Source organism: Mustelus asterias, chromosome 26 (assembly GCF_964213995.1).
Source record: "Mustelus asterias chromosome 26, sMusAst1.hap1.1, whole genome shotgun sequence".
Lineage (NCBI taxonomy): Eukaryota > Metazoa > Chordata > Chondrichthyes > Carcharhiniformes > Triakidae > Mustelus > Mustelus asterias.
The window spans coordinates 14,935,092-14,946,587 of record NC_135826.1 but is presented as its reverse complement, the minus strand read 5'-3'; positions in this window follow the sequence as shown (position 1 = coordinate 14,946,587).

Here is an 11,496-nt window from a genome sequence, read left to right as displayed (position 1 = left end):
TATTTTTGATATTTCGATTACAGTACTGACATTTATGGTTAAACAGGGAATTAGCCAAATCAACATCAACCGCTAGGAATTCGGGATCCTGTTGATTGAATATTTAAATAGTAGCCCCATATAGTGGTCAGCAGGGGGTTACATTTTTGGAGGCACCGCTGGGATCATTCCAGTTTACCAGACAGGTCAAATAATTTTTTTCCCCGTCAGTCAGTAACAGTTAACCCAGTAATTACAACAGGAAAAGTTTTACAGTGTTAGTAGCTCACTTAAGGCAATGGATTTTTCTCAGACTGCTGACTGGAGCCGCCAAAAGAATATCAGTCTTTCTCATGGCATATTACTGAGCAATGTGCCAATAGATACTAGTGAGGAGACCATTGCTAGGGTCTTAAACACAGTGAAAGTCTTTGGTCGCACCAAGATTTGTGGTCGCCGTGGGGATTCTACTGGCACACAGTTGTTCATACTAGTGGAGACTAGCATTGATTTAACCCTGACATTGTACCTCCAGATGTAGGTATTGAAGGAGAAGCTGGGCCATGGGCTGTGCATACGCTAGAAAGCTTGGACACACAGGATGCTGTTCCTGAAGAGGATGCTTTCCATACAAAGCTGTTGTTACTACTACAACAGGAAGGCAAGTCAATGGAGGATTTTCAGGCCATAGTATCAGAAAATCAAGCTCCCAAAGTGGATGTGAACATGGATTTAGTGACTGCTTTTGGCAAACTGGTGGACAAGTGCAACCAAGTGTCTACCGATGGGCCTAGCTACAGAAAGCTGAGACTGTTTTCAGGACTGAAACCTGTACCCCCAGGTGAGGAAGAATACGATGCCTGGATGGAGCAGGCTACCCAGATGATCAATGAATGGCAATGCACTGATGCCGCCAAGAGACAGCGTGTAGTGGAGAGCTGCTGACATCGTTCGATTTTTGAAAGTTAGCACTCCCACTGCTACGGCCACCGATTATTTATCCACTCTGGACACAGCTTGTGGCACCACAGAGAGTGGAGCCGACATCTTGGCCAAGTTCAGACACACATACCAGGATGAAGGAGAAAAACTCTCTGCTTTTCTATATCGCCTTGACAAACTTCCCCATCGTGCTCTTCTTAAGGGAGGAATTACGGCTGCAGACATGAATCGAGCTCGGATGGAACAGCTAGTCAAGGGTGCACTCACTCGAGACATGGTTGCTCTGCGTGTAAGGATGAGCCACACCCTGGACAAACCCCCTTCCTTCTTCCAGCTGATGCGGGAGGTAAGAGAGGAAGAAAATTGGATTAGCGCCAGAGAAGGGGTGAAAGCTTCTGCCACCGCAGCCACCGCCAGTGTACCGCAGTCCTCAGTTACGTCTGAGTTGAACAGCCTACGAAATTAGGTAAGGGAACTGCCTTCTCAGGTGGCCAGACTGTTGAGCGCCGTTCCAGTTACCCCTACATCTGAAAGTACGACAGCAAGGACTGGGTCCGTACAGCAAGTGCCAGAAGCTGCTGTTCGGGACACGTCGCCCCGAGTGAAAATGTCCAAACCACCGCCAGCAGGAATCTTTTGCTACAGGTGTGGGCAAGATGGGCATACAAGGAGAGAGTGCAAAGAACTCGAGGATCTGAGGAAAGTGAATCAGAAGCTGATCAAAGCAAGCAGACAGCAGGGAAACTTCTCAGGAGCCATGTGAAGGAACGGTGTTTGGTTCCGTGTGAAATACGTTCCACCCACTGTCCACCCCCAGCGAAGCAAGGCTCAAAACAGTTACCTGCTGGATTCGTGGGGCCCATCTCTGGTGTACCTGTGCAAATAGAAGGAGTTTATGCAAGAGCTTTGCTTGACAGTGGCTCCCAAGTAACCATTTTGTATCGCAACTTCTACGACACCTACCTGAAACACTTACCTCTCCAGCCACTTGAAGACCTGGAAATATGGGGTTTAAGCTCTCACCAATACCCATATGATGGCTACCTGTCCATACAACTCGAGTTCACTGCCGCTGTAACCGGAGTGCCGCAGACAGTTGACACTTTGGCCTTAGTATGTCCTGACCCTGTGAAAGATAACAACATTGCCGTGCTGGTGGGAACAAATACCCGGCTGGTGAGAGAGTTGGTGGAGTCCTGTAAAGAACAGGCGGGAGAACGCTTCTTGGGTACTTTGACCATACACCCTGTCCTCCGAGAAGCTTATGAGACACTCACCCAGTCTGAAACAACAGAAGGGGTAGACAAGCATGGTACTGTGTGGTTTACCCAGCACAAGCCAATCACCTTGCAACCAGGACAAGTGTTTAAAGTCACTGGCCTCCCAAAGTTTCCTGGTGATTTCACAGACCAGCTAGCACTGATAGACAGCCTAATGACACTTTTTCCCCTGAAGAGTTGTGGGTGAGGCCTGAGGTTCATCTTGCATCAGTTGTTTCCAGCAGACGCATTACTGTGACTGTGAAGAACCTGTCATCCAGAGAAATCTCCTTGAAACGTGGGACTCCAGTAGCCCATATTTTTCCAGTAGCCCCTGTTCCTCTGCCGAGGGCACAGTGTGCGGATAAAGCTGCAATCGAACTGACCCCTTCCTCTTTTGATTTTGGAGCCTCTCCTATGCCAGAGGAGGCAAGGAGGCGTCTCTGTGAGAGAATGATGGAGAGGAAAGAGGTTTTCTCTCAGCACGAGTGGGATGTAGGTTGTTCTAAAAGCACCAGACATGAAATAAGACTGAAGGATGCAAGGCCCTTCCGAGAGAGGTCACGTCGCTTGTCGCCTGCTGACTTTGAGGATGTGCGCCAGCACCTACAGGAACTACAAAGCCATGGCATCATCTCTGAATCGCGTAGTCCCTACGCATCGCCAATAGTAGTCGTACACAAGAAGTCAGGGAAGGTACGAATGTGCGTGGACTACCGAACCCTTAACCTTCGAACAATACCGGACCAGTACACTGTCCCAAGGATAGAAGACGCTCTTCACTGCTTGTCTGGGAGTAAATGGTTCACAGTCCTCGACCTGAGGAGCGGGTGCTATCAAATACCCAAGAGTGAGGCTGACAAGGAGAAGACCGCTTTTATCTGCCCGTTGGGTTATCAGTTCAAACGCATGCCTCAGGGAATTTCCGGAGCACCGGCCACTTTTCAGAGAGTCATGGAACATACTGTCGGCGACATGAACTTTCTGGAGGTGTTGGTGTACCTGGATGATCTCATTGTGTTTGGACGAACCCTCGAAGAACACGAGGAGCGGTTGCTCAAAGTGCTTGACCGGCTCCAAGAAGAAGGTCTGAAGCTGTCGCTTGACAAGTGCCAGTTTGGCAGGACTTCTGTCACCTACGTTGGACATGTAGTGTCGCAGGACGGAATAGCGACAGACCCATCCAAGGTAGAGGCTGTTGTCTCCCGGCCAAGACCCCAAACGGTGACAGAGCTCAGATCCTTCCTTGGATTTTGTGGCTACTATCGCCGCTTTGTCAAGAACTTCTCCAAACTCTGCCGTCCCCTCAACGGACTCCTTCAAGGATATCCTCCCCGTCCCCGCTCCAAGGGGAGTCAGACTGCAAACTCACCTGACAAGACTTACTTCAAGCCTTCTGAACCCTTTGGCTCTCGGTGGAGTGAGCAATGCTTTCCAAGGACTCAAGACCCGGCTCACCAAAGCCCCTGTATTGGCGTTCGCAGATCCACAGAAGCCTTACATTCTGCACGTGGATGCTAGCCTGGACGGACTAGGTGGTGTCTTATACCAAGAGCATGATGATGGTCTACGCCCAGTTGCATTCATCAGCAGAAGTCTCTCGCCATCTGAGAAAAACTATCCGGCACACAAACTGGAGTTTTTAGCTCTCAAGTGGGCTATTGTGGATAAGCTACATGACTATCTTTACGGAGCTACTGTACAAGTCAGAACGGACAACAATCCCCTGACATACGTCACAACGTCAGCTAAACTGGATGCCACTGGTCATCGCTGGCTCTCAGCACTGTCCACCTACAACTTTAGCCTTAAGTATAGACCAGGCCGGCATAACCTTGACGCAGACTCGTTGTCTCGACGTCCACATGACAGCATGACACCAGATGATGAATGGCAAGAAATCCCAGTTCCAGGAGTGCGGGCTCTCTGTCAGACGGTGTCGAGTAGCACACGAGCAGGACACTCCTATCCATGTGTGATCGAACAAATAGGGGCTCATGTGTCTGCAGTTCCCAAGGCTTTCTGTCATACCGTTGCAGTAGTAGCTGATCAGCTGCCCAATTTCAGTCCAGCAGAGCTTCAAGCTGCTCAGAAAAGCGACCCGTGTATAGGAGAAATATGGCTAGCTGTCAATCAGAAGACACCGGCAAGTCAAATACAGACAAACCATCCTGATCTTACACTTCTGAAACGAGAGGGGGGGAAGTGGTCAATCGAGCAGGGTCTGCTTTACAGGACAGTCAAACAGTCTGACCTACGCTTACGGCGACAGCTTGTGCTCCCCAAGCAGTTCCACCGTATGATTCTGAAGTCACTGCATGACAACAATGGACATCTGGGATTTGACAAGACCTATGCACTCGTCTGTGACAGATTCTTCTGGCCCCGCATGAAGCTAGACGTAGAGACATACTGCAAGACATGTGAACGCTGCATTAAGAGAAAGACTCTGCCACAGAGAGCAGCACCACTTTCCCACATCCAAAGTTCAGGCTCTATGGATCTTGTATGCATTGACTTTCTCTCCAGAGAACCTGATTCCCGCAATGTGTGCAATGTGTTGGTAGTCACTGACCACTTCACTCGTTATGCACAAGCATTCCCAACCAAGGATCAGAGAGCCATAACGGTTGCCAGAACGCTATGGGAGAAATACTTCATTCACTACGGCCTACCAACTCGCATACATTCAGACCAGGGTCGGGATTTTGAAAGCCAGTTGGTGAGAGAGATGTTGACCATGTTGGGTGTGAGGAAATCAAGAACTTCACCATACCACCCACAAGGTGACCCTCAACCAGAGAGGTTCAATAGAACCCTGTTGAACATGCGAGGAACTCTTGAGCCCAGTCAAAAGTCCAAATAGAGTCAGCACATTGCACATCTGGTCCACGCGTACAACTGTACCCCAAATGAAGCTACCGGGTATTCACCCTACTTTTTAATGTTCGGGAGGGAAGCCAGACTTCCTGTGGACATTTGCTTTGGCGTGTCAGCGGATGGGACCTCAACAACTTCCCACTTGCAGTATGTGTCTAAGATGAAGAAAGAGCTGCAAGCAGCCTATCAGTTGGCCCAAGCCACTTCCGCCAAAATGAACCAAAGTAACAAGGAGAGGCATGACCAGAGAGTGCGCTACCATTGCTTGAAGCCTGGGGATAGAGTCCTCATTCGAAACCTTGGCCTGAAAGGGAAACAGAAGCTTGCTGATCGGTGGAGTGCAAATCCTTATGTGGTTGAGAGTCAAATGTCTGATCTTCCTGTCTAAAGCCTGCAGATGGTTCGGGACCCATTAAGGTCATGCACCTAAATCATATTTTGCCCCTGGGACAAGAGATCCAATTGAGCACTGAGGTTGACTCAAAGCCTACTCCCTCTCCAAGAGCCCTCAGGCGCAGAAAAGCAAAAGAAAGGAATCAAACTCCTGAGGTTCACAAAGATGACTCCGCAGCTGATGTGCCCCTGGGAGATCAAAACTCTTCAGACTCAGAGTCAGAGTATGGACATTACCCAGAGGACTTGATCATTGACAATCCGGAGGGAATCTGTGAACAACCGGAACAGGATGTCATGCCTACAGAGTCCAATCCCCCCACAAATGCTACAGAAGTGACAGAAGTCGCAGCGAGCTCAGAATCTTCAGAAGGCTACTTGTTGTGATAGAAGAGGTAGTAACTGAGCAAAGGGAAGTAGAATCAGACAGTTCGGTTGAGGGCACTTACACTACAGACACATCTAACATAGCCAATCCAGAACCAGAGATAAGGAGATCACAGAGAGAGAGAAAGCCAGCAGACCGTTTCCATTATACAAAGCTAGGAGAGCTGTGTGCAAAGTCTGTAGTAGTAGGACATACAAGTGTTCACTCAGCTACGCCACCCACTATGCATTTTCCTGAACACTGCAATAGTTGTCATACATGGTGGTGTAACTCCTTTGCTCAGTGCTCGTCATGTATAAATAAGGTACCACTCTTTTCACCCACTATTATACCAGTCATCACACTATAAGGTACATGGTGTAATTGGTTAACTGGGTCCTATATCATGTACTTCAGCATGGGGGCATGCTGGATTTTTGGTGGGGGGAGAATGTAAGGGACTGAGGAAAATTTGTGGGGAAGACATTTACCAGTGTTCTTTGTCCCTTGTGGGTTTCAGTGTCCTGTTTGCCGAGCGGGTGCTGTGAACAGGATGCTGTTGGTTGAGTGATGTGGGCTGGGCCAATGGGATTGCTTTGGGGGCAGGAGGAAAAAAAGGCGCCAGGAAGTGAAGCAGCTGCAGAGCTGGAGAGGGAGAGAGCTGAGAGAGAGCTTTTCCCAGGCAGAGAGAATTCGGTTTGGAGTGAGAGGCAGCCAGGCGTTCCCCTGCCTGTTCTTTTCATTACTGCCGAGGAGGACAACCTTCAGCGCACTCGACTTACGTTGCTGCACGGATAGCTCGCGGCACCTCTGCCTCCTGCAGCATCATCTTCCACACGTGTCTCTCTTCTGGACTGTGTGTGGGTGTCGTGAGTAACTGGTGGGGACTATACAATCCAACTGGAACAGTATCTACAAATGTGTTACTGAGGATGAGTTTCCCCATGTGGGCACCAACGGATGGGCCCCAACGGTTATAGATCAGAGTTCACTGTTTTATGTCTGTTAATTATAATTGTTATTAAATTTATTTTTGATATTCCGATTACAGTACTGACATTTATGGGTAAACAGGGAATTAGCCAAATCAACATCAACCGCTAGGAATTCGGGATCCTGTTGATTGAATATTTAAATAGTAGCCCCATATAGTGGTCAGCAGGGGGTTACACATGTAAAAAGGAAGAGCGTAGCTAAAGTAAGCATTGGTCCCTTAGAAGTAGAGACAGGGCAATTGTTATGTGGAATGAGGAAATGGCAGAGAGCCTGAACAAATGTTTTGCAGACACAAGTTGTATAGCAGAAAAAGAGAAAATTATGTTAATTAATATAAGCAGAGAAACTTAAGGGACTAAAATTCCAGGGGACTCGTTGGCCTACATACAATGGTTCAAAAAGAGATTGTAGGGACAGTGGATGCATTGGCTATGATTTTCCATAATTTTCCAGATTCTGGAACAGTCCGAGCAGATTGGAAATTAGTAAATGTAATACCTCTATTTAAGAAAGGAGGGAGAGAGAACACAGAATTTCTAGCTAGTTGGTTCGCCTGACAGTCAAGGGGAAATTGCTGGAATCTATTAAGGGAGTAATAACAATGTACTTAGAAAAGCAAAGTGTCATCAGCCAAAGTCAACACGGTTTTACAAATTTATTAGCATTTTTGAGGATATTATTATGTGTAAAATAAAGGGGACCCATTAGATATAGTGAAATGGAACTGGTGAAATTACGCAAACGTAAAGTAGACAAAGCATGCTTTATATTCCAAGAAAAATATAGCTGAGGCTCAGTCTATAATTTTTACAAATAGCGTAAAGGAAAATTGTACGAGGGGACTGGATGACACCTTGCCGCTTTCAAGTTGCTCTTAATCCAAAAGAAAAAATAAAAGCATCTTCTGCTATTTTTATCCCCTACTATCCTGAAGACACTAGCTCCAGCCAGCACTTGAGTTTTATGGACGCCAGCAGCCCCATACAAATGCTATCCTTGATGCAGCAACCCAGACAATGCTAGCAGGTTATCAGTTAGGAAGCATCAGAGTAAAGTCCAAAATGTCCTCACCTGTATCATGCCTACTGTAGCAGGAGACGTGAACAAGTGGGAGGAGAGATTCTGCCCCATTTTGTCACCCTTTACTGACTTCTGGCATTGAATCAACATTAGTGACTCTAGTGCTGTTTTGGGTGAGATCAGATATCTTAAAAACAGGCAGGCTGCGGAATTTGAATTCAATAAAAAATATCTGGGGTTAAGAATCTACTGATGACCATGAAACCATTGTCAATTGTTGGAAAAACCCATCTGGTTCACTAATGTCCTTTAGGGAAGGAAATTTGCCGTCCTTACCTGGTCTGGCCTAGCCTACATGTGACTCCAGAGCCACAGCAATGAGGTTGACGCTCAACAGCCCTCTGAAATGGCCTAGCAAGCCATTCAGTAAAGGCAACTAGGGTTGGGTAATCAATGCTGGCAATGCCATGTCCTATGAATGAATAAAAATAGATTTTCTCCCTCATCCAGTTATTCCAGTCTTTCCTCATAACTCAGTCATAGAAAGAATCATAGAAACCCTACAGCACAGAAAGAGGCCATTCGACCCATCGAGTCTGCACCGACCACAATCCCACCCAGGCCCTACCCCCATATCCCTACATATTTACCGACTAATCCCTCTAACCTACGCATCTCAGGACACTAAGGGCAATTTTAGCGTGGCCAATCAACCTAACCCACACATCTTTGGACAGTGGGAGGAAACCGGAGCACCCGGAGGAAACCCACGCAGACACGAGGAGAACGTGCAAACTCCACACAGACAGTGACCCAAGCCAGGAATCGAACCCAGGTCCCTGGAGCTGTGAAGCAGCAGTGCTAACCACTGTGCTACCGTGCCGCCCTAGTCCTTGGGAAAGGGTGAGTTGTGAGGTGGAGGTGGAATGTGCTGGTGAACCACACATTTCTTTTGGATGGATGAACTAGAATGACCTGATTAACTTTTCGCAGCTACATCTACTTTGTGATCCAGTAAATGAGTCTTGACACTTATCACGGAATGCATTCCTCACATTGTAAAACAAAAGGGAACACACACCACAACCCCCAGAAAAATAAACTGAAGATTTCCCAGATAAAACGAAAGTTTGTTTCAATATTTTAATCACTGAAGATGTTTTACATTATTTGCAAATTTTTAACTGGCACTGTCAAGTTTCTCATCTGTAAAACTGTTCCTACCAGCAGCAAATAGACAGTGAATCCGGTCTTTAACAACAGACTGGCTGCAGACTAAAGATTAGAAACATAAAAAAAATAAGGAGTGGGCCATTCGGCCCTTCAAGCCTGCTCCACCATTCATTTTGGGACAAACATCAAATTCTTTATCCTGATCCTGCCTTTCACCCATATCTTTAAGTTGAGATAAAGATTCCCATTTGGGATTTTTACATTAGGGTTTCACTCACATACGGACCGAGTAAGGGCAGAAGATTTTTTTTCCAAAGTTAAATTAGGGCATCATGATCGGCACAGGTTCGGAGTGTGGAAGGGTCTGTTCCTGTGCTGCGCTTTTCTTTGTTCATTTCTTTATCCCCCCAATTGAGCTTTCATGCTGGATTCAAGAGATCACAGAATCCCTACAGTGCAGAAGGAGGACATTTGGTTCATTGAACCTGCACCAGTGACAATCCCACCCAGGCCCTATCCTGACACATTTATCCTGCCAATCCCTCTGACACTAAGGGTCAATTTAGCCAATCAACCTAACCTGCCCATTTTTGGACTGGGAGGAAACCTATGCAGACACGGGGAGAACGTGCAAACTCCATAGTTACCCAAGGCCGGAATTGAACCCGGGTCCCTGGTGCTGTGAGGTAGCAGTACTAACCACTGTGCCGCCGTGCTGCCCAGATCATTCCTGTTGCAACGCTACCATATGTCAGTAGCTTGCCTTGTAGAATTTTACTTTTTAAAGGCAACAACATTGAAAGCCAGTCGCACAATTCCACAGCTTCACTACTACACTTTATCAGATGGAGCAGGTGTGCAATTTCAGTGGCATGGCTCCTTTAAGTCAATGGATAGCAGGCCCAAAGTCTCAGTACAGCTGTGGGCAGGGATTAATTTGAGATCAACACTCAAAGACAGGATTCACTTTTGTTGCAAGAGTTCCACAGTAAACATCGATAACATCATTATCTTACTGAATCCGACAAGGATTTGCAAATGATCATGGATTAAATAAACATGCAAATAGTATAATAGAAGAGAGTTTGATTTGTAAAAGTATCAGAAAAACGGAGGCTGAAGCCAAAAAAAAAAACACTTTCTAGTTAACATTTATCACTGGTCGACAGCCTAAAATTTGAACAATAGTCAACAAATGCAGCCACATTTGTACCATGTATGGAATTATTTTTATTTGTTGTGAAACAGGATCCCCTTTACAGCTATAGGACTATATCTAGTTATGAGACAAGTGGAATGTAAGATCTGATTACGCTAAATTTTAAAAACATTTCAATGAAAAATGCCAAAAATCAGTCGCGAAAAGAGAGAAAATTATTAATTATTTTAGATGCAACTTTAGGTCAAACTCCACTTGAAACATTTCTGACCCTGATCAAAATGGCATGCGTTTCCAGTTGCTTTTTTTAAAAAAACTTTCAAAAACACATTGGCCTTGACAGTATTAGCACTGACCCATTCACCCAAAATTCCTCTCACCCTATTTTCGCAGTGGTGTCAAGCCATAGGTCAAATGGTCATAACAACTGTCTCACAACACAACTTCAAGGCCGCAGTATAGGCATGTTACAGCTCTCAGGACCCATAGAATCATAGAATAGATTCTCAGAATCATAAAATCCCCCTACAGTGCAGAAGGAGGCCATTCGGCCCATCATCGAGCCGGCACCATAAACAATCCCACCCAGGCCCTATCCCCGTAACCCCACATATTTACCCTACTAATCCCCCTGAGACTAAGGGGTAATTTAGCATGACCAATCCACCTAACCCGCGCATGTTTGGACTGTGGGAGAAAACCGGAGCAAACCTACACAGACATGGGGGGGGGAAAGTGCAAACTCCACACAGACAGTCACTTAAGGCTGGAATTGAACCCCGGTCCCTAGTGCTGGAAGGCGTCAGTGCCAATCACTGTGCCACCATGCCACCCCAACTCATTGAGTTCAACAACTTTAGAATTCAACAACTCCTGCATCATGACCCTTTTTTTATATCCGAAACCCTTCCCCAATGGGCTGTCACTTGTTCTTAAGTTTTGCCTTCACTAAACATTGACCTTTATTCTCCCATTAACAGATTCTGATATCTTACCTTTAATCGACTACTAGCACCTTCTCCTGTCATTAACATTTCCTGTGTCTTGTGACTTACACATTTTTGTTGCAATTTCTCCGAGCAGCTATCACTACTGACTTTCGACTCTGCTCCATCTGTTCCACCCCCTCTTATTCAGTATATAATCCATCACATTTCTCCCTCTCTTTAACTCTGGAGCAGTCACACAGACTCAAAATGTTAACTATTTTTTTCTCTCTACAGATGCTGCCAGAGCTGCCGAGTTTTTTCAGCACTTTTCTGTTTTATGGCTGTTTATTTATACCGCAACACGAGGGAAAGTGTTTACTGCACATACATGGTGCCATG